Source organism: Balaenoptera physalus (genome assembly GCF_965194825.1).
Source record: "Balaenoptera physalus genome assembly, chromosome: 4".
NCBI classification, from domain to species: domain Eukaryota; kingdom Metazoa; phylum Chordata; class Mammalia; order Artiodactyla; family Balaenopteridae; genus Balaenoptera; species Balaenoptera physalus.
In genome coordinates, this window is record NC_138891.1 from 8165710 (window position 1) to 8188601 (window position 22892).

The window sequence follows — 22892 nt, forward strand, 5'->3', positions numbered from 1 at the left end:
AATCCATTTTGAGTTTATTTTTGTGTATGGTGTTAGGGAGTGTTCTCATTTCATTCTTTTACACGTAGCTGTCCAGTTTTCCCAGCACCACTTATTGAAGAGGCTGTCTTTTCTCCACTGTATATCCTTGCCTCCTTTATCAAAGATAAGGTGACCATATGTGCGTGGGTTTATCTCTGGGCTTTCTATCCTGTTCCATTGATCTATGTTTCTGTTTTTGTGCCAGTACCATACTGTCTTGATTACTGTAGCTTTGTAGTATAGTCTGAAGTCAGGGAGTCTGATTCCTCCAGCTCCGTTTTGCTGTCTCAAGATTGCTTTGGCTATTCGGGGTCTTTCATGTTTCCATACAAATTGTGAAATTTTTTGTTCTAGTTCTGTGAAAAATACCAGTGTTAGTTTGATAGGTATTGCATTGAATTTGTAGATTGCTTTGGGTAATATAGTAATTTTCACAATGTTGATTCTTCCAATCCAAGAACATGGTATATCTCTCCATCTGTTTGTATCATCTTTAATTTCTTTCATCAATGTCTTATAGTTTTCTGCAGACAGATCTTTTGTCTCCTTAGGTAGGTTTATTCCTAGGTATTTTATTCTTTTAGTTGCAATAGTAAATGGGAGTGTTTCCTTAATTTCTCTTTCAGATTTTTCATCATTAGTGTATAGAAATGCAAGAGATTTCTGTGCATTAATTTTGTATCCTGCTACTTTACCAAATTCATTGATTAGCTCTAGTAGTTTTCTGGTAGCATCTTTAGGATTCTCTATGTATAGTATCGTGTCATCTGCAAACAGTGACATTTTTACTTCTTCTCTTCTGATTTGGATTCCTTTTATTTCTTTTTCTTCTCTGATTGTTGTGGCTAAAACTTCCAAAACTATGTTGAATAATAGTGGTGAGAGTGGGCAACCTTGTCTTGTTCCTGATCTTAGTGGAAATGGTTTCAGTTTTTGACCATTGAGAACAATGTTGGCTGTGGGTTTGTCATATATGGCCTTTATTATGTTGAGGTAAGTTCCCTCTATGCCTAGTTTCTGGAGGGTTTTTTTCGTAAATGGGTGTTGAATTTTGTCAAAAGCTTTTTCTGCATCTATTGAGATTATCATATGGTTTTTATCCTTCAATCTGTTAATATGGTATATCCCATTGATTGATTTGCATATATTGAAGAATCCTTGCATTCCTGGGATAAACCCCACTTGATCATGGTGTATGATCCTTTTCATGTGCTGTTGGATTCTGTTTGCTAGTATTTTATTGAGAATTTTTTGCATCTCTGTTCATCAGTGATATTGGCCTGTAATTTTCTTTCTTTGTGACATCTTTGTCTGATTTTGGTATCAGGGTGATGGTGGCCTCGTAGAATGAGTTTGGGGGTGTCCCTCTCTCTGCTATATTTCAGAAGGGTTTGAGAAGGATTGGTTTTAGCTCTTTTCTAAATGTTTGGTAGAATTCGGCTGTGAAGCCATCTGGTCCTGGGCTTTTGTTTGTTGGAAGATTTTAAATTACAGTTTCAATTTCAGTGCTTGTGATTGGTGTGTGTATATTTTCTATTTCTTCCTTGTTCAGTCTCGGAAGTTTGTGCTATTCTAAGAACTTGGCCATTTCTTCCAGGTTGTCCATTTTATTGGTATAGAGTTGCTTGTAGTAATCTCTCACGATCCTTTGTATTTCTGCAGTGTCAGTTGTTACTTCTTTTTCATTTCTAATTCTGTTCATTTGAGTCTTCTCCCTTTTTCTCTTGATGAGTCTAGCTAAGGGTTTATCAATTTTGTTTATCTTCTCAAAGAACAAGCTTTTAGTTTTATTGATCTTTGCTATCATTTTCTTCATTTCTTTTTCATTTATTTCTGATCTGATCTTTATGATTTCTTTCCTTCTGTTCACTTTGGGTTTTTTTTTGTTGTTCTTCTTCTTCTTTCTCTATTTGCTTTAAGTGTAAGGTTAGGTTGTTTAGTTGAGATTTTTCTTTTTTCTTGAGGTAGGATTGTATTGCTATAAACTTCCCTCTTAGAACTTCTTTTGCTGTATCCCATAGGTTTTGGGCTGTCATATTTTTATTGTCATTTGTTTCCAGGTATTTTTTTATTTCCTCTTTGATTTCTTTCTCTTTTTTTTTGAATTTTTGAATTCTATTTTATTTTATTTTATTATACAGCAAGTTCTTATTAGTTTTCCATCTTATACATATTAGTGTATATATGTCAATCCTATTTGTTTGTATTTCTTACAGATTTTTTCCTGTAATTGATATCTAGTCTCATAGCATTGTGGTCAGAAAAGATACTTGATATGACTTCAATTTTCTTAAATTTACTAAGGCTTGATTTGTGACCCAAGATATGATCTATCCTGGAGAATGTTTCATGAGCACTTGAGAAGAAAGTGTATTCTGTTGTTTTTGGATGGAATGTCCTGTAAATATCAATTAAGTCCATCTTAATTTAATGTATCTTGTACATCTTGTTTAATGTATCATTTAAAGCTTGTGTTTCCTTATTTATCTTCATTTTGGATGATCTGTCCATTGGTGAAAGTTGGGTGTTAAAGTCCCTACTATTACTGTGTTACTGTCAATTTCCCCTTTATGGTTGTTAACATTTGCCTTATGTATTGAGGTGCTCCTACATTGGGTGAATAAATATTTACAATTGTTATATCTTCTTCTTAAATTGATCGCTTAATCATTATGTAGTGTCCTTCTTTGTCTCTTGTAATAGTCTTTAATTTAAAGTCTGTTTTGTCTGATATGAGAATTGCTACTCCAGCTTTCTTTTCATTTCCATTTGCATATATCTTTTCCCATCCCCTCATTTTCAGTCTGTATGTATCCCTAGGTCTGAGGTGGGTGTCTTGTAGACAGCATATATATGGGTTTTGTTTTTCTATCCATTCAGCCAGTCTATGTCTTTGGTTGGAGCATTTAATGCATTTACATTTAAGGTGATTTTTGATATGTATGTTCTATTACCATTTCCATAATTGTTCTGGGTTTGTTATTGTAGGTCTTTTCCTTCTCTTGTGTTTCCTGCCTAGAGAAGTTCCTTTAGCAGTTGTTGTAAAGCTCGTTTGGTGGTGCTGAATTCTCTTAGTTTTTGCTTGTCTGTAAAGGTTTTAATTTCTCTGTCAAATCTGAATGAGATCCTTGCTGGGTAGAATAATCTTGGTTGTAGGTTTTTCCCTTTCATCATTTTAAATGTGTCCTGCCACTCCCTTCTAGCTTGCAGAGTTTCTGCTGAAAGAACAGCTGTTAACCTTATGGGCATTCCCATGTATGTTATTTATTGTTTTTCCCTTGCTGCTTTTAATATTTTTTCTTTGTATTTAATTTTTGATAGTTTGATTAATATGTGTCTTGGTATGTTTCTCCTTGGATTTATCCTGTATGTGACTCTCTGTGCTTCCTGGACTTATTTCCTTTCCCATATTAGGGAAGTTTTCAACTATAATCTCTTCAAATATTTTCTCAGTCCCTTTCTTTTTCTCTTCTTCTTCTGGGACCCCTATAATTTGAATGTTGGTACGTTTAATGTTGTCCCAGAAGTCTCTGTCCTCAATTCTTTTCATTCTTTTTTCTTTATTTTGCTCTGAAGTAGTTATTTCTATTATTTTATCTTCCAGGTCACTTATGTGTTCTTCTGCCTCAGTTACTCTGTTATTGATTCCTTCTAGAGAATTTTTCATTTCATTTATTGTGTTGTTCATCATTGTTTCTTTGCTCTTTAGTTCTTCTAGGTCCTTGTTAAACGTTTCTTCTATTTTCTCCATTCTATTACCAAGATTTTGGATCATCTTTACTATCATTATTCTGAATACTTTTTCAGGTAGACTGTCTATTTCCTCTTCATTTGTTTGGTCTGGTGGGTTTCTACCTTGCTCCTTCATCTGCTGAATATTTCTGTGTCTTCTCATTTTGCTTAACTTACTGTGTTTGGGGTCTCGTTTGCACAGGCTGCAGGTTCGTACTTCCTGTTGTTTTTGGTGTCTGCCCCAAGTGTGTGAGGTTGGTTCAGTGGGTTGTGTAGGCTTCCTGGTGGAGGGGACTGGTGCCTGTGTTCTGGTGGATGAGGCTGGATCTTGTGTTTCTGGTGGGCAGGACCGAGTCCGGTGGTGTGTTTTCGGTGTCTTTGAACTTATTATGATTTTAGGCATCATCTCTGCTAATGGGTGGAGTTGTGTTCCTGTCTTGCTAGTTGTTTGGCATGGGGTGTTCAGCACTGAAACTTGCTGGTTGTTGAGTGGAGCTGGGTCTTAGTGTTGAGATGGAGATCTCTGGGAGCTTTCACCATTTGATATTACATGGAGCTGGGAGGTCTCTGGTGATCCAATGTCTTGAACTCGGCTCTCCCACCTCCAAGGCACAGGCCTAACACTGGCCGGAGCACCAAGACCCTGTCAGCCACAAGGCTCAGAAGAAAAGGGAGAAAAAAAAAGAAAGAAAGGAAAAATAAATAAAGTTATTAAAATAAAAAGTTTCCAGAAATATTATTAAAATTAAAAAATAGTAATAAATAAAAAGAGAACAACCAATCCAATAAACAAATCCACCAGAAATAACAAGCGCTAAAAACTAAACTACGATAAACATATAAATCAGAAACTAGTCAGTCACAGATAGCAAACCCCTAGTCTACAGTTGCTCCCAAAGTCCACCACCTCAATTTTGGGATGATTCAGGTATTCCAGAGATGCAGGGTACATCAAGTTGATTGTGGAGATTTAATCCGCTGCTCCTGAAGCTGCTGGGAGAGATTTCCCTTTCTCTTCTGTGTTCACACAGCTCCCGGGGTTCAGCTTTGGATTTGGCCTTGCCTCTGCGTGTAGGTCTCCTGAAGGCATCTGTTCTTTGCTCAGAGAGGACGGGGTTAAAGTAGCAGCTGCTTCGGGGGCTCTGGCTCACTCAGGCTGGGGGGAGGGAGGGGTACAGAATGTGGGGCGAGCCTGCAGTGTCAAAGGCCAGTGTGACGTTGCAACAGCCTGAGGTGTGCCGTGTGTTCTCCCGGGGAAGTTGTAACTGGATCACGGGACCCTGGCAGTGGCAGTCTGCACAGGCTCCTGGGAGGGGAGGTATGGATAGAGACCTGTGCTTGCACACAGGCTTCTTTGTGGCTGCAGCAGCAGCCTTAGTGTTTCATACCCGTCTCTGCTGTCCACGCTGATAGCTGCAGCTCGTGCCCGTCTCTGGATGTGGTTTAGGTGGTGCTCTGAATCCCCTCTCCTCGCGCACCCCAAAACAATGGTCTCTTGCCTCTTAGGCAGGTCCAGTCTTTTTCCAGGACTCCCCCCTGGCTAGCTGTGGCACACTAGCCCCCTTCAGGCTGTGTTCACGTGGCCAACCCCAGTACTTTCCCTGGGGTCTGACCTCCGAAGCACGAGCCTCAGCTCCCAGCCCCTGCCCACCCCGGTGGGGGAGCAGACAAGCTTCTCGGGCTGGTGAGTGCTGGTTGGCACTGATCCTCTGTGTGGGAATCTCTCTGCTTTGCCCTCCGCACCCTTGTTGCTGCGATCTCCTCTGTGACTCCGAAGCTTCCCCTCCCGCCTCCCCCTATCCCCGCCAGTGAAGGGGCTTCCTAGTGTGTGAAAACTTTTCCTCCTTCACAGCTCCCTCCCAGAGGTGCAGGTCCCATCTCCATTCTTTTGTCTCTGTTTTTTCTTTTTTCTTTTGCCCTACCCAGGTACGTGGGAAGTTTCTTGCCTTTTGGGAAGTCTGAGGTCTTCTGCCAGCATTCAGTAGGTGTTCTGTAGGAGTTGTTCCACATGTAGATGTATTTTTGATGTATTTGTGGGGAGGAAAGTGATCTCCATGTCTTACTCCTCCTCCATCTTGAAAATCTATTTCTATAGCAATATTTTTTGGATTTGTCTCCTAGAGTAATGGAAATAAAGCAAAAATAAACAAATCGTACCTAATTAAACATAAAAACTTTTACACAGCAAAGGAAACTATTGACAAAACAAAAACACAACCTACTAAATGGGAGAAAATATTTGCAAATGATATGACCGATAAAGTGTTAATATCCAAATTATATGAACAGCTCATACAAATCAACATCAGAAAAACAAACAACACGACCAAAAAGTGAGCAGAAGACCTGAACAGAGATTTTTTCCAGCGAAGACATGCAGATGTACAACAGGCACTTGAAAAGATGCTCAACATCAGTAATCATCAATGAAATGTAAATCAAAACCACAATGATATATCATCTCACACTTATTACAATGACTATCATCAAAAAGAACACAAACACAAATAAATGTTGGCAAGGATATAGATAAAAGGGAACCCTTGTACACTGTTGGTGTAGCCACATTGGAAACCAAGTTTCTCAAGAAATTAAAATAGAACTACCATATGATGTAGCAATTCCACTCCTGGGTATACGTCCAAAAAACACGAAAACACTAATTTGAAAAGATACATTCACCCTAATGTTTATAGCAGCATTGCTTACAATTGCCAAGATATAGAAACAACCTAAGTGTCCATCAACAGATGAATGGATAAAGAATATGTGGTGCATATATATCCACACACATAATGATATACTACTCAGTCATTAAAAAGAGTGAAAATTTGCCATCTGCAACAACATGTATGGACTTGGAGGGTATTACGCTAAGTGAAATAAGTCAGACAGAGACAGACAAATACTGTATGATATCACTTATATGTGCAACATAAAAAATAAAAGAAACTAGTGAATATAACAACAACAAAAAAAACACCAGACTCACAGATATAGAAAGCAAACTAATGCTCATCAGTGGGGAGAGGGAAAGGGGGAGGGGTAATATAGGGGTAGGGAATTAAGAGGTACAAACTATTATGTATAAAATAAGCTACAAGGGTATATTGTACAACACCGGGAATATAGCCAGGATTTTACAATAACTACAAACTGAGTATAACCTTTAAAAATTGTGAATCACTACATTGTATACCTATAACTTATACAATATTGTACATCAATTATACTTCAATTAAAAAAAATAAAATGTAACAATCTTTTAATTGGCCTGACATCCCACAATGCAGCATGCCAGTTCTGATAGAAATTTTAATTCCAAGTAACCCTAGAATTGCTTAAACCACTACCTTTCTCTACTTTCAGCATTTTTTAAACAAACTTAGTCAAATCAAGATGGCAGTTTAAATTGGTTGCTTCCTGGTAATGGCTCACACAACTAGAAACATTTAAACCCCTTTGTCTGCTGACAAGATGGGCTTGGTTCTCCTGTAATGGGCACAGCCAAGTTCCTCCTCCTTATCAATACTCAATATCCTTGAAGACAACTTTGCAGCTGCCTGATGTTCAGATTCATTCTTTCCTGAGCATTTGTTTTCTGAATTATCACTCTTATTGTGTCAAATGGTGTCTGCCTTCTCCCCCAAGTGAGCCAGTCAGCTGGAACCCAGCATGGATGAGGTTCCCACGGCATGTGCTGTGCCCTTCCCAGACTGCAGAAGTTCCTACTGGGGGTAATTTCAGTGGTTATTCCAGCCTGGCCCTTTCTAAGCAGCCAGACTTAGAACTCTTCTAAACAGCATTTACCCAAGAAAACTGCTCATCAAGGAAATAAATCCAAATGATATCTTCAAACTCAGGTACCACTACCCCGTGCATTCCAACAAGACAGCCCATCTGCGATGGTTTCTGCACTGCATTCCCTTCATAAGCAAACCTGTTCCAGAGGGCATGTCACAGAGTTTATTCAGGAAACCAGATGCCTGGATCTGTATCTTGTGCTCCAAGGGTCACTTACTTTCTCCCACCAGCAAGGCTAGGAGGACTTCATCCGAAAAATGACATTGCTGTACTCAACCGTCCTTTGTGGAAGAATCTCTAGCTCTTGTAGAAACAATTCTGCCACATCTCTCATCATGTGCATTTTAGATGAGAAAGGTTAAAGCAGCTAAACAGATTTTGTTAAAATATGTGGGCAAACATGCTCAAAATCCTGATACTGGACAGCTGAAATGATTTAATTGTTTAATATTATAAGCGAACATGTGTGATTAATTTTATTATTACTAAGGAGATGATTCAAGGAGCAGTTTCTAGGCTGCATTGCTAAAGGGTGTGTCTGTCAAGAAGTTTTGCAATTTAGCCAAATTAGATAACACAACGCATTGTTTCTTCTCTCTAGTTAGAAAAGCAAGGACAATGTACTAAGCTATAGGTCTGAAGGATAATTAAACGTTGAGAAAAATGAGGAGGAAATGTCGGTCCATCAGAAGCCATTTTCCAACTTCCCACAGTTGCAAAAAGAGAATCTTTCTCTTAGAAAGTTGTGAAAAAAAATTGTATTGGGTATGATGGAGGCTGTAAAGACTAAACTTGTTCACATTCTGAGGGATTTTTTTTTTCTTGTTTTAATTAGCCTTTTACAATTAAAGAAAACATTTCTAGACCAATACATCATAAATCCACTAGACCAGGATTTGACAAACTTTTTCTCCAAAGAATCAGAGAGTAAATAGTTTAGAGTTTTGGGCTGGACCCAAAAGTCTAAACTCTGCTCAACTCTCCCAGTAAGAACCACAGACACTATGCTTAACAAAGGCATGGGGCTGCGTTCCAACAAAACTTTATTTATAAAAGCAAAGAGCTGGACTTATCCGACACATGGTAGTTAGCTGACCCCTGCCCCAGACTCTAAGTTTGTTGATGGCAAGGACCTGTATTCCAAGGCCTGGTACTCAATAAATATTTGTGAATGATATTTTTAAAAATTGGAACTTTGGACCTCATGCTATCATTGTGTGACCTTGACCAAGTCATTTCATCTTCTAGAACCTCAGTTTTTGGAAATATAAAATGGAAAAAGTAATGTTGATTCTACCTGTTTATAACAACAGAAATCACCAACATTCTCTATAAAAGTACCATATGAAGTTGTGTTTTACATGTGTGTCCTCATTTAATCCTCCCAACAACTCTACATTATCTCCATTTTGTCAGATAAAGAAACCAAGAACACAGAGAGTTTAAATTGTTTAAGGTCACATAGTAAATGATAGAACTGAGACTCAAACTCCAGAGCCTGCTCAGTTAATCACTTCCCACTGCCTTATTTTCCCTAAGCTTAGGAATGAAAATGAACTATTACAAAGAGTTGTTTGTTTTTTTGTATTTTGTAAATCGTGGAACTGTCTTGATCTGTAGGACCAACAACTTTTTATACTTAGCTGTCTAATCCTCTTGAGCTCATATGATTGTTCAGACACCATCACCGGGGAAAAGAAGGGAATAGGAGATAAATCATGTAAGGTTTTTTGGTGGCAAGCAAATGCTGCTGAACTAATGCAAAAGGTCGGAGATGGGGGCAAGATTTATTAGAAAAATACTACATAGCTCATGGACTGAGGACGAGCTGAACAAGGCCTTGTGTGGAAGACCGTACAACAGGAACTTGGGGACACTGACCATGAAACAATAGCTTGAAAACACCTCCTGCCTCTAAGAATCTCAGCTCATGTTTCAAATTCCTGGGAAAGAGAATCTTTCCTGTCCAGCTACATCAGGCATTTCTACCCTTACGTTAATCGACTCTGGCCAAGGAACAAAACTGGCGGCAATGTTACAACCATAGATGGAACCAGAAAACCCTCCATCAGTAATTCTACCATAAGTGGAAAGCCAAACTTCCACAACATGTTCTGTTTCCAACTGACTCTACCTGCTTCACATTGTTCTGTTGTGACATTTTGGCTTGAAAATAAGAGCATTAGACATTTAATGTTTCCTCTAATCCTCTGTTAAAGGCCCCCAAACCCACAAAGGTGTTAAAGTTCCAAATGCTTCCACTCTCCCATATTTGACCTTCTACTGCTTCCACCTATATCCTCCATACACTGCTTCTTGCCACCATCATTAATCTTTTGATCAGATGACCCGTTGATGCCAGTAATCTTTGATCAGCACTGCTCACCTCTCCCATTATCACACATAAACATGTTGATAGCAAAACTATCATGCTTGCTTGTTTCTAGGTTACCCACAGCAATGAAATTAATTCCCAAGACTCCAGTTTTGTATAAATCTCTGTGTTTTACAATTTCTACAGCTAAAAATGTAACCTTAGTGTCATGACTATATTTTAATACAAAATGGGATCATTATTTTTATTTGTTTTTGTTTTACAAATGAATTCTTTTTTTTTTATTGTGTCAATATCTGGTTTTTTTTTTAACATCTTTATTGGAGTATAATTGCTTTACAATGTTGTGTTAGTTTCTGCTGTATAACAAAGTGAATCAGCTATATGTATACATATATCCCCATATCCCCTCCCTCTGGCATCTCCCTCCCATCCTCCTTATCCCACCCCTCTAGGTGGTCACAAAGCACTGAGCTGATCTCCCCTGCGATGCAGCTGCTTCCCACTAGCTATCTATTTTACATTACAAATGAATTCTTAACTTAATTATTTCGACAATAATTGTTAGCACTCGAGCACTAATTTCCGATCCGCACAATAACAGAATGCCTGTTGGACAGATGACTGCCCTTCTTGGGTCAAGGGTGGTTTTGTTTCCATCACACTGGGAGTCTGAGTCTTCGGGAAAGTATTTAGATACATGTGAACTATGGAAGGTTGGAAAATCTGTTTTAACTGCCGCTTCTCCCTTTTCCTGAATTTGTAGTTGCATTTCTGCCCCTCTGTACTTCACTCCTCGGCCGAGAACAACCTGTTCCTTTCTACAAGCCAACAGCTTCCGCATTCCACCAGGAAACAGGGCCTGGAATCCAGAGAGAGCATAGAGCCTTGTGCCACAGAATATCTGGAAGGAGTTTAAAGAGTCTGGGGACATTTCAATCCTTGGTGTTCTGTACAGTTCAGCTGTTGGTATTTTTTCCTTCAGACCTTTAAATTATTATGCCAAAAATGAAGATATTTCTAACTAATAATAATCACTTCAGTGTATGATCTTAAACTAGGCACGTTGCTGAGAACTTGACAAGCATTATCTCATTTGATTCTTACTAAAACCCTAGGTTCACATTATAGATGAGGAAACCAAGGTTTACAGAGGTTAGTAACTTGCTATATCACACAGCTAATAAGAGGGAGGCATGAGATTTCAATCCAGATTTGACGCCAATGCCTGAGTTCCAAATCCTCTGCAGTTTCTTCATTCTTACTTTGTGACTTGCTTTGACAATTACCATTATAAAATGTCATTTTAAAATATGGCTTATAGGGAATTCCCTGGTGGTCCAGTGGTTAGGACTCTGCTCTTTCACTGCCATGGCCCGGGGTTCAATCCCTGGTCGGGGAACTAAGATCCCACAAGCCCCATGATGCCACCAAAAAAATAAATAAATAATAAATAAATAAAATAAAAAATGATATAATAATTTTCTACCTTTTCCACCAGAAGATTATTATGCTTAATTCTATAGCTACCTTCCTACACCTAGCCAAAAATCATATCTCTAATTTCATCATGGAAATCAATGAATAAGTAGAATTAATTCTTTTATTCAATTTGTATTTATTGCTTTCTTGTTATGTGCCAGGTCCTGTGCTAGGCTCTATGACAAAGATAGGAATGAACGATCTCTTTCTTCAGTTTGCAGGGCAAGACACTAGAAAAGAGAGAGAAGAAGAAGAGAGAAAAAAAAATGAAAGAGACTAAGAATTGATAAAAAAAATTGTTAGCGTTACTATTCAATAAAATTTAATCAAATTTTACTCTGCAGACCACTTTTCAAGGTTGATTCTAGTCTTTAAACTTTATCCTGTAAGTATAGAAATACTTTACGTTCTTACTGTACAGGCCTTTCTGAGATACTGGTTTCTGCAAAGAAATGTAGATTCTTTTCAGCAAAGTGTCATAGCGTACCCTCTGTAATTCATTCATCACTATTAACCAATTGAAAACGGCCCCATTGTTATAAATTCTTACAAATTTTGATGGACAAAGGAATGGAATTGACTTATAGACAAGGCAAGTGTACAGACTATTAAATGCTAAAGAAAATGAATTTTGAAAAAAATAAAATGCATGATAAAAAGCAAATGAAATGTGTGAAAAAGAAAAAAAAAATGAATTTTGTCTTCAAGACTGGGGTTACTGTGGGAAATTACAGTGGTATTAACCTAAGAAACATCAACACCATATCCTCAGAAACCTAGACTTGCTTAATACTAACAGAGGGTCAAATTTCATTACAGCCAATATCACAATAAAATTTTCAGAATGACACCAAGAATTTGACTGTTTTTCTTTTTTCAACAATAGGGACAATCATTAAATTCTGCAGACAGAATCTAGGGTAGAAGTTAGTCCTCTGTATTTTAACATGAGTAACAGAGGAACAAAGTACTTAAGGAAATTTTTAAATCTTCCTTTTTTCCCTTATGTTTATAATTGATCAAAATAATGATGCAAAATGACAAAGTCTAAGCCAACTAGGATTTTTAGGCTCTCTCCCAGTGTTAATTTTAGTTAAAATTATTTTTTTAGCTTCTAGATGGGTTTTTTTCCCCCCTTGTTTGCTTGATTTTTGTTTTCTTTTCTTTAAATTTATGTCCCCTTTGCACATTCCACTTATGCCAGGTTTGGGAGGGGAAAGCACCTCCCAAAAATTCTGCAAGATGGTTGATTGCTGTGTTTGGTTGATCAGGATGAGTTTCCAATAAAGCATCCAAAAATGCTGGATGCGTCTCAGTAAAACCTTCAAATCCTTAGAGGTGTTCCTCATCACTAAAACAACAGACCATAAAGTTTGCTTTATGCAAGTAGATTTATGTCTTTCTTTGTACTCAAACACAACCATAAAGGTTTATCTTCTGATCAGAGGGGAAAAAAATAAACAAAGCAACAAAGTTCTCCCCAAATGAGAGTGTATGAGCCAAACTAACAAGGCTTTTGTTCTTTCCAGGTTAACAAGAAATAGGAAGAAAGAAAAAAAGTAGGTCTAGGACGCAAAGAGGCTCCATGCTTTTTTATGTGACTTTGATTCCTGATCAGCAAACTTCAGTGTGTGTTATAAATCTTGAGGATTTATATTATTAACCAAACAAGAATTTTTACAATCAGGGAACGTTTGTCTGGCTTCCCCCTCACCTCCTCCCTCCCCACCCATCCCCCAACCAGCACACACAATTTTTGTAGAATATTTTGTTGGCTATAATTAAACTATGTGTGTTAATTAGGATTAGATTTTAAATGCACTGCTTGGGAAGTTGAAAAATACAGGATCTGAATGAGCCCAAATTGAGATGACACTTGAATTTTCGCAGATGTTTCCATAATCCTAATTTCAAATTGATTGTACTTCCTGAACAGTGAGAAGCCATTTTCAGTTATTTATTCAGACGTGTGCACTACTTTTCCCTCTGCCAGTGGGTAGAAAATATCTAGCACTTTCATTAACTCCTTCAAATAAACTGATTTCTGAGGCAGGTTTTAATGGGAGTGATACCAAATCAGACCCACCTGCTCCTAGGGTCACCCCAGAGCCCACGTAAGGGGTCCAAGCAGAAGTCTGGAGCCCAGCAATTTCCCTCCTGCCTTCCCCCTCATGATGGGTTCAGCTGGCTTTTGAATGTCATGGCTCAATAGGCCAGGGAAAAAGCAGAGAGAGGAAAAAAGAACTTTCCAAATTATTGGCCCATAACATGTGACACTTGATTCAGCCGCGAAGATGTGCAGCGTACTATGCTACATAAGCCCAGGGTTTGGACCCAGAAACAGGGCCACCTGTAAAACACATTCCCAAATAACTGACCCATAAAAATGATAAGCCCCCGCCAAATCTAAGTGTGTCGGTACCAAGTGGCATTTCAGCCAAAGCTGAAAACCCACCACCAGACTTGCAATATACCTGAAAGAAAGCGTTGTCTTCTCTTTGTCTATGTGGGTTTGTTGCAGTTTCTCTCTACCTTTTATTTTACGTTCAACCCAGAATCCAGAAAGGCTTCAGAAATCCTGCCTTGGAAGCAACCCCATTCCCCTGACAAGTCTCCTATTTGATTATAATTCCTCGCAGATTTCCTGTTAGGGGGGCCTCTGCTGAATTAGAGGCATCTTGCCTTCTTCCACCTGTAACGATTTCCCACTCAACTGTAAGACAATGGCCATGATTGATCTAATGAGGGACTGGAAAATCCAGCTGATTGCTATAAATAGTTGAAAGCAAAAACTTGTGCTTGGCTTCCCAAGGAATTTCTCATCAACTCTGGTACCCTAACCTAAATAGGTAAGCAGCCTCCTGGCAAATTAGGTGAGACACTTAAGCTTTATCTTGGTGGGAGTTCATCCAGAGGGCAAGGCAGAATTCAAGCAGAGAGAGATGACTGACAGAACATTCACGTTTTAAAGCAACAATCATATGTCATCCTATATGTCTCATGAAGGCAGAATTCATTTTTTTAAACAGAAAACAGTGTGAATAAATGCAAGTGTGCATGAGACCAAACTGGGTTTTTTTAATGGCTGTTGTTGTTTTTTAAATATTTGAAGTCCAGTGGAAAGCCTTTGTGCATTCATTTGTTAAAGAAAATAGCATGCTGTAAAGGTACGTTAAAGTAATTCACATAACGTCCCCTGAAAATCATAAAATTTTTTTCCTCCTCCTATCTTTTAGGACTGTGTTTCTCTTTCTTTTTTGTTTTTTTTTTTTAAGGAGTTGATTTCTTATTTATTTATTTATTTATTTTTGGCTGCATTGGGTCTTCGTTGCTGTGCGCGGGCTTTCTCTAGTTGTGGTGAGCGGGGGTTACTCTTTGTTGCGGTGCGCGGGCTTCTCATTGTAGTGTCTTCTCTTGTTGTGGAGCACGGGCTGTAGGCGCGCGGGCTTCAGTAATTGTAGCATGTGGGCTCAGTGGTTGTGGCTTGCAGGCTCTAGAGCGCAGGCTCAGTAGTTGTGGTGCACAGGCTTAGTTGCTCTGCGGCATGTGGGATCTTCCCAGACCAGGGCTCGAACCCGTGTCCCCTGCATTGGCAGGCAGATTCTTAACCACTGCACCACCAGGGAAGCCCAAGACTGTGTTTCTTAATCGAAGTTGCATGTTAGAATCATCTGATGCCAGGCCATTCCCCAGATCGATTACATCAAAGTGCAGGGCTTGGAATCCAGGAATCACTTTTTTAACTCTCCAGGTGATTCTAATGCGCATCCAAGTTTGAGAACCAGTTATTGTACTAGAGAGTCTCCAATAATAGCATGGAGAAATGTTTTCCTCCTGGTCGATGTGCAGAAGAAAAAGGGTCAAGTAAAACTGTCCCTACCTCCCTACCTCTTGCTTGGGAGTTATCTGGGGATTAAGAGTTCATCATATGCATGCCTGGCCTCACTCTTGGTCGCTGCTAGAGTCTCTGGGGGTCACTTCCACCCCTTGGATATGGCCCCAGAGTGTTTATGTAACTTGCCTTAAGACCACTAGCCAGTAAGTGGCACAACCAGATTTCAAATCAGGCCAGTGTTGTCCCCAGAGTCCATGCTTTTTATCATTCCAAAAACAAAGGTGGAATGCTGGGAGTCCATGAGCCATACCTAGTCCAAGACATGTTTTATTTGGCTCACACAGAAGTCTAAAACTGTTTAAATGTGTGTGCCTATATGGTGAGTGTGTGATCTTCAGTTTGTTTTAATGCCATCTATTCCCAACTTTCTTCCCCTTGAGCACATTTTAATCATTTAACAGCTTGGCCTCTGTTGGCATTTGAATTCACATTCCTGGGCTAAGGCAAGAGGGACATTTAAAATTATGGTGAAGTCGCGAAAACGTGAACGCTGCCACATACTTCCCTCCGTTACACGTTGATTGATAAAGACTAAGGTCACCCATTTCTATCTGAAACTGATGCTCCTTACCAATGCATTCAGTTGTTCACTTGTTCATTCACTCATTCGTTTCCCGCTAAGTAGAAGACACTTTGCAAGGAGTAGTAATCCAAAAGGACAGGAATGAACATGTATGTTCCATTAAGTTCCAGGCATTTAGCTGGGCGTTTTGCAGACATTTTTTCAGCTAACATTTGATCCATTCAGCAATCCATCTGATACTACTAGTATGAATATTTTACTGATACAGCGAACTGAGAGTATGAGAAGCTGAGGCATTTTCATTCCTTAATTTAATAAATATGAACGAGCAACCGCCTCATGTCACTGTTCTAGATGATGGTGACCCGAGTTTGAACAACACCCTTCAATTGCTGATTCTCCATCAGCTGGAGCCGTCTCATATCAGCTTGCAAGAGCTGATTATTAGAATTTCAAGAATTTTGCAAGCCAGTTGTTAAGTTACGGGTAACTTAAAATCAGTCACGTCAGAAGTATCCACATCATGGAAAGCAAGTAAAACTATAAATCAGGACTTTTATTTTTTTGAGAGCCAGTCTACAATAATTTATGAATTCTCAGAGTTTGAAATCAGAATCTAGACCTGAGTGCCTCTGAAACCAGGGCCATTTCTGTTCTGTAGCTGAATAAGGAAGTCTTCACGTTCAAGAAGGCTACAACAGGGAAAGGGAAACACATCAACCTCACAAACCCACACTATGGTGTAGATGCCTGGATTTGAATCCCACCAGCTACTTACCAGCTGTGTGACCTTGAGGATGTAAGTTAATATCTCTTTGCCTGTTTCCTTCTCTACGAAGCAGGATAATAACAGTTACTTCATTGGGTTGCATGAAGATTAGTCTTTATACTAATACATAATACACTTTAGTGTATATATTACACTTTATATATAAATATAGTGTATATTTACACTTTATATATATATTTATAAATATAGTGTATATTTATAATATATATATTTATAAATGTAGCATAAATTTATACTTTACATATCCCCTATATATAATATAAAGGGGATAAAACATTGCCTATCACTTGGTAAGAATTGTGTAAATGTTAGTTATTATTATTTAAAACAATAAAAACAGCAAATGAACATTTGTATTTGTACAAGTGTTTGTACCTGAGAGAGGAAAAGAGATTTTGAGTGTATGTGGGAGAGAATGCTTTCTCTCATTCCCTTCCATTTTGTTAAATTGTATTAAAAGCTCTTGCAACTTTTGAAAAATTGCAGGAACCAACTGATTTGACTATGACTTTTCCACTGAAGTGGTCAAAGAGAAAACTGCTTTGTCCGGCTGGAGAGTCATTCAAATCCAGTTTACCCTGTATTCAATTTACATTGCTACATGCAAGCATAGGCTCACCAAGACTCACCAAGACACCAGAGAGTTGGAGAAACACAGAAGCTGAAGCCTTCTCTGTATCCACTGGCCTGACCATGCAAATCAGTCCATTTTTCATTCAATTTTTGTCATTCTTTTAAAGCAGGTATTTTGAGTATTTAAAAATGTTAAAAACTTATAATCAACAGTAGTGTGTCATTTTTTTTTCTTTTCTTTTTTTTTATGTGATTTTTGTTCGTTGATTATACCAGCATTTTTTTAAAAAAAAAAAGAACCATGTTGTTACAGGCCACTGAAATATATAAATATTGCTATTCAAAGCCATTCATCTGATGGGAACAATTCTTATATAAAGAGAGTTGAGAAGGGGAGAGAGGATCCAAGGAAAGGAGAGACATTTAGTCATCTATCAAGATGTGAGTCCCTGAACACAACTGATAACAGGCATGTTTGTTTCAATGAAAATTCAACAAGAAATAAGCTTTTATTTTAAAAATCAGAGTTATGATTGATAGGTTAATAATAAGGAAGACTTGAGCAATCTTTCTAGAAGTGGCCACATAATTTGTCAACTGAAGATTGAAAGTCTTGTGGTTGCTAATAAAGTAACTCAATCTTATATCCACAGAGATCAGCAAAAATGGCAACTTGGACTGTCCCAGAATTTAAGCCCATAAAGGGTGAGTGTGTCATATTTAGTGTTGTTTATTTCCTTAGATGTCAGATTAAGCAGTCATTAGTTCAATCAAAATACTTAATATTATTACTTCATATAAAATGCTCCATAGCCTCTGTACACATCAAAGTGTATAATTTACACAAAAATCATTACTTGCCAATATTTGGGGGCCTTGATATTAAATCAAGATGCTATCTAGCCTAGCCAGCTAGAATGAAATTTCTTTTCTTCCTTCTCTGGGAACTGCTTTCTCTCAGCCTTTGTCAAAGACTTTGTCAAAATTTTAGGCTTAGTAGATGTGCAGTATATACTAATGATGTAGAATAAATTATTCTGAATGCTGTAATATCCCAATGTCCAACCGTTCTGAAACTTTCTGCCTAGAATCGTAATGATATGATTCAACTCAGAGTCCAAGAGAAGAAAGGAGAGTTATTGAAAAATGTACAAAAAAGATTTAAACTAAAAGTTGGAGAAAGTTACAAAGAACGAAATAAATTCTTGAACTGATAAAGAATTAATGGTAACTTCTAAAGGAAGCAGGTTGAAAGTTTCTCTCTCTTCCTTCTCATAATCTCTTATTCTTTCTTTTGAAATTTTGAGCCATTTGGAGGATTTTTGAAGACTAAAATTTTAAGGATTTGTTTTAGTTATTTTTTTAATCTTAAGAGTGACAAAATTTTGTGTGGTTCACCTCCACCCGAACAATCAACTGAATTTGTTGTTGTTGTTTACTGCAGTACTTTTATTTCCCTCACAATGACCAAATGTTGCTGGGACCAAATGTTCTCACGTGACAGTAGAAAACCAACATTTGTTGTCATCTCTTAAAGAACTGGGAATTGCATACAAAAACCTTACGTAAATTGAAAGGATGAATCCATTTATAGGTGTAAATGCAAACCATTTTCCATCTCAAGGGAAGTAACGACCACCAGGTATTCTGGCAGGGAATTGTGGGGTAAGAAAGGAAATGGGTTCTAAGGTTGGGACCTTCCCAACCCCATCATACACCAAAGACAAATGCCAGCTGGCTCAGGACTCTTGCCAGCCTCTAAAGAAATCCCGGAATAAGCAGCTCTTACACACGAATACCCTGCACAGGTCAAGAAACTCATGGGCTCGCAGATTCTCATCAGGACCATGGGTTTTTCTTCCACAAACATGTTCTCACCTCAGCCAGGTAGTGATGGAGCTGCATGGATTGGAGGTTTAAATCAAAGTTACGTACAGGATATTAAACATAGACCAAAGGAACAGTTAACTTAAACAGAAGGTCAAAATCAGCAAGTTGTACAATCCAGGGCTGATAGCAGATACAAACTTCAAGGAAAAATTTCTTTTCAAAGGCTTATTCCAGTTTCATGAGGCTAGCATGAGGTGTGCACACTTGCCAGGGCAAATTTATGCTCTTGAATGAACTTATGCAGCAAATTCTATGGGTCTGCTCGCAGTCAGTCCATTTAGAAGCATTTGCGGTGGACGATGGAGGGGCGGGCCTCGTCATACTCCCACTTGCTGATCCACATCAACTGGAAAGCCAGGATAGAGCCCCCGATCCACACCTGGTACTTGTGTTTAGGAGGAGGGTTGATCTTGATCTTGATCTTGATCTTGATCCTGCTGGGAAACAGTGCTGGTGATCTCCCCCTGCATCCTACGGGTGGTGTGGGGTACATGATTGTCTCCCCAGACGTCACCCTTCAAGATGGAGTTGAAAGTGATCTCCCGGATGCTACAGGACTCCACACCCAGGAGGAGGGCTGGAAGAGCGCCTCTGAACCCCAGAACTGTTTATCGTGGCTGCTGATCACCTGACAGTTGGGCAACTCGCAACTGTTCTCCAGGGAGGAGGAGGACACAGCGGTGGCCAGCTCCTGCTCCAACTCCAGGGCGACGTGGCAGAGCTGCTCCTTGATGTCACGCATGATTTCCCACTGGGCGGTGATGGTGAAGCTGCGGTCATGCTCCGGGAACATCTTCACGAGGTAGTTGGTCAGGTTCTGGCCACCGTGGTCCAGACGCAGGATGGCGTGGGGCGGGGGTGGGGAGGCGTGTACTCCTGGTAGATGGGCACAGTGTGGGTGACCCTGTCTCCAGAGTCCAGGACAGTACCAGTGGTACGGCCAGAGGCTACAGGGACAGCACAGCCTGCACGGTCGTGCACACGGCCGGAGTGTTGAAGGTCTCGAAGGAGATCTGAGTCATCTTCTCAGGGTAGACCTCAGTTTTCAGGGGGGCCCCTGTCAGCAGCAGGGAGTGCTCCTTGGGGACCACGCCCAGCTCATTGTAGCAGCTGTGGTTGGTGCCTATCTTCTCCATACCACGTCGTCCCAGTTGGTGATGATGCCGTGCTCCATGGGGCACTTGAGGGTCAGGATGCTGAGCTTCGCTCTGGGCTCATCGGCCACGTGACTGTCCCAAGCCTACCATGACACCCTGTTGTCAGGGGTGGCCGATGATGGACGGAAACTCGGCCCCCCAAGAGGCGTCATCCCCAGCAAAACCAGCTTTGCACGTGCCAGGGCGATCGTGGATGAGGAGCGTAGAGATTTCTTCTTCGCTAGTGATGGGCCGAGGCAGCGGCAGCGTGGAGCAGCCAGAGGACCAGCAGAGGCTGTCTGGTGTGGCGAGTCTTCAACTAAATTTAACTGAGCAAACACTGCTGGAATGCCTAGGCTGTGTGGGATGTTTACGAGCCAGGGTCATGCCTTCCAGAAGATTAGATGCTGACAGAGACAGATACAGGCATCATATACTTAGGAATGAAGGACACTGAGAATAACCGAATTAACATCTCTGAAGAACAGATTCTGTTGTTTTTATATTCATTTTTTTCTGGTGATAAATGATTATAGAAAACCTGGAAAATTCGGAAAAGTCCTCCAAACACTAGAAACCCTCACCTACCCACCGCCCCCCCTGCCAGATAATCACCCCAGATGTAAATATAGTCTGCAAACCTGAAAGAGAAATGAACAAGGAAGGTTAAGCATGAGAACTGTGTTAAAGGCAGAACTGATAACATTTGACAACTCATTGAATGTGCTGAGAAGGGAGTCATCAAGAATAACCATGATTTTCAAAACTAAGCAACTTGGTGCACAGTGATGGAATAAACCACATAAGAAACTTGAGAAGAGCAGAGGCTTCCAGGAAAGGAGAGGTGTCAGTTTAACTATTTGAAGCTGATGTAACAGCAGTAGAGTCACATGGAAATCCCAATAGATGGTTGGTTAGGTAGAATAAATACTACCAGTAATATTCTTAAGGTATTCATATTTAAGTTGGCCATTGAAATCTATTTTTAAAGATCACTTTAAACTACACATCACAAACTCTGAATTGTGCTGAGAATTAAAGACACTGAAATTATATTTTGATCCTGACCCTACCATTATCTTTGGTATAAAGTTATAAAGAGATATGCAATGAATATTCCTCATTCATAAATAATTCTCACTAATGTTTACCAATAATTTCCAATCTCAAGCACCTATGAAAATATCAATTTATTAAAACTCCAAGCTCATGGGCTTCATTCTGTTCTACAAATGAGACAACAATGTCACCAAGAACTGAAAGGTCTTAACAGTGAAAACAAGTCATATTGCGAGAACTGACACTTCGAAGCCTGGAGCCTAAACCACCCAAATAATGCTTACTGAGCCACTGTGGCTACCAGTCTAAACAGGAAAGATTGATAAGTATCCATTCTCACTTTTTTTCTTTTTTCAGACCCTTAAGGACTTTCTTTCTGCAGACTCAGTCGACTAGGATCCTATGCAAATAAATAGGTAGTAGATACCATTGGTTATCTACTCAATTTTCATTTTCCCTTGTTCCTTGCTATCAGTTTCCTATTTTGTTCCTGTAGACCAGGACTTCAGACCTGGTGGATAACTTTTGATTGGCCTAAACCAATGGAGATAGTTCACTTCATTTTGCTAGTCATTGGTCTAGGTGCAGGCATGTGATACAATTCTGGTCAATGAGATGTAAGAGGAGTTATGTTTCTGGGTTCTGGAAGTGTTTGCCTCCTCAATGAAAGAGCATTGAGAGTAGAAAGACCATTTGCCCCCCACCTCTCTCCATCCCTGTGGGGACACGATTATTTTGAGCTTCAGCAGCCATTTTCAACCATACGAAAAAAAAATCAGACATATGCTGAGGATAGCAGTGCAACAAAAATCAGAAAGTCATGGATCTTTTGTGACATCTCTAGAATGAGCTACCAACCCTGGAATTTATACCGCCAAACTTTCTGTTATGCTTAACCATTACTTGACTTTATACTTGAAGCTATTGTCAGCTATAACTTGCAGTGAAGAGCAATCCTAATACTGTTTGTAAAGCACCTTGCATAGCGGAGGCACTCAACAGATTTTAATTTAAATAAAATTAATAGGCAATCCAAAGATCACTAGGCTCAGAGGCACATTGTAGAGCCCAGATTTAGTCTAGCTGAAGAGTGTGTCTGGGATAGGGACCCGAGTCCCAAAGTCCAGCATCCTTCGCGTAACACCAGCTTGCTCATTACCTACATCAGGGTGTCGGCTTTTGTTTTTCGATATGTTCTTCAAGTGGTTGGATGCATGCCTTGAAACAGCCCAGGTTGCTGAGTTCCTGCAAGCTCCGCACCCCCCCTTCTACATGACTGGACATTCTTCATCAGACTAATTTTCACTCCTCTGAGTATTGCTATGTACCATCGTTCACCACTACATCTTCTCTTCCTGCTTCTTTCTACGGCCTTGAGAACAACCATGTTGGAGTGGAATAAACCGGAGCCTGGCAGGGTAAGAGAAATGGAAAAGGAACAGAGGCCTGAATAATCCATCAGCTGGCTAATCCATCTGTGAATAATTCATAAACTGACTAATCTGACCCTACCATCCTGCCTATACAGCTAGAAAAAAAGAAAGGAGCCTTCAGGCAGCTAGCCTTTTCACTTCTTCCAATGAGTTCCAATATCTCAGGGCAAAGCCAAGAACTGTTCCCACCACCACCACATCCACGGGGCTTGGAAGAGA

General features: G+C 39.6%; 1 pseudogene across 1 annotated transcript; it reads right to left on the reverse strand.

Moving 5' to 3' along the window:
• Positions 1–17445: 17445 nt before the first annotated feature.
• On the reverse strand, positions 17446–20189 carry LOC309659495 (actin, cytoplasmic 2 pseudogene; annotated as a pseudogene). Its single transcript has one exon. The product of its transcript is annotated as an actin, cytoplasmic 2 pseudogene (transcript).
• Positions 20190–22892: the final 2703 nt, after the last annotated feature.